Source organism: Halichoerus grypus, chromosome 4 (assembly GCF_964656455.1).
Source record: "Halichoerus grypus chromosome 4, mHalGry1.hap1.1, whole genome shotgun sequence".
Classification (NCBI taxonomy): domain Eukaryota; kingdom Metazoa; phylum Chordata; class Mammalia; order Carnivora; family Phocidae; genus Halichoerus; species Halichoerus grypus.
This window is the reverse complement of record NC_135715.1, coordinates 75,269,338-75,270,525: the sequence shown is the minus strand read 5'-3', so window position 1 is coordinate 75,270,525 and position 1,188 is coordinate 75,269,338. Positions and strand designations below refer to the sequence as shown.

Genomic DNA, 1,188 nt, shown 5'->3' with positions numbered 1-1,188 from the left:
GTGCAATGTATAAATTATTCACATTAAAAAAAACAAAACAAAAAATTAAGAACAAGAAACCTTGTACACAGGAGATGTTTAAAAATGTGTACCGAATTTTGAATCTGTTTTTGACAGTATACACGACTAGCTTTATAAAACTGAATGAATATGACACGATACACGTTTGAACAAAGTCCACATATGGGTCCGCACCAGATGCTTAATTCACTTTGGTCATTGGGATTCCAGGTGCTGAAGCATATGTGGATCTGAAAGATACTTCCAGAAGTACATTTATTTGTTACACTGGCATTTTAAAGATTTCTGTTTCTTCTGTTCTCCTTTAGAGTGAGGAGACCTTTTCTTCCTAAAAGCAAGAAGACCTTCAAGCCTATTTTTTGTTGGAATAGTCTGAGCATAACAAGTTTCTTCTATGGCTAATCCTGTTACTAAATCAACCTTCATCCCTTGATTAATTGCTAATTTTGCCTCTCTCACCACAACAAGTCCCTGAGGTCAAAACTCTTGTGCCAGGTCCAAAACCTTGCAGTGGGCAGCATCCCCCTCCTGGTTCTGTTCTAGAACATGGCTGATCAAGCCCACTGCTTTGGCTTCTTCGCCATCAAGCACCCGTGCAGAGAAGATGAGCTGTTTGGCCAGGGACATCCCGATAGCCCATGATGGTCACTGGGCACCCACCGATTTCATTAATCACTGCTCTTATTTTGGAGACGAAGGACCAACTTCACTGGGATTCATTTTGATGCTCTCACTCTCCATAAGGTCCACACCAGCACAGAATGTCTCTGGGACTTTTCTCCTGACTATTATGGTCCACACTTTCTCTCTTTCTCCCTTCCTTCCTCTCTTTCCTTCTTTCTTTCACTCTTAGAGAGGGAGAGAGGTGGGGGGGCAGAGGGAGAGAGATAATCTTAAGCAGGATCCACATTCAGCATTCCAAGCGGGACTGGATCTCATAACCCTGAGATCATGACCTGAGCGGAAATCAAGAGTCAGATGCTTACCCAACTGAGCCACCCAGGCGCCTCACTGTCCTCACTTTCTTATCAGATTTTAAAGCATCTATAGCTTTTGAGAGCATTTTTATCAGATTTTTACTGAACAAATTTTTGGCATAAGCTCTATTTATTCCAAGCACCACAATTCCTTGGTTCTCCTCCTCCAGGTACCGCACCTGCAGCCCGT

The 1,188-nt window shown here is 42.7% G+C and overlaps 1 pseudogene; it reads right to left on the bottom strand.

Moving 5' to 3' along the window:
• Positions 1-276: 276 nt before the first annotated feature.
• Positions 277-1,188, bottom strand: LOC118551470 (methylglutaconyl-CoA hydratase, mitochondrial pseudogene; annotated as a pseudogene).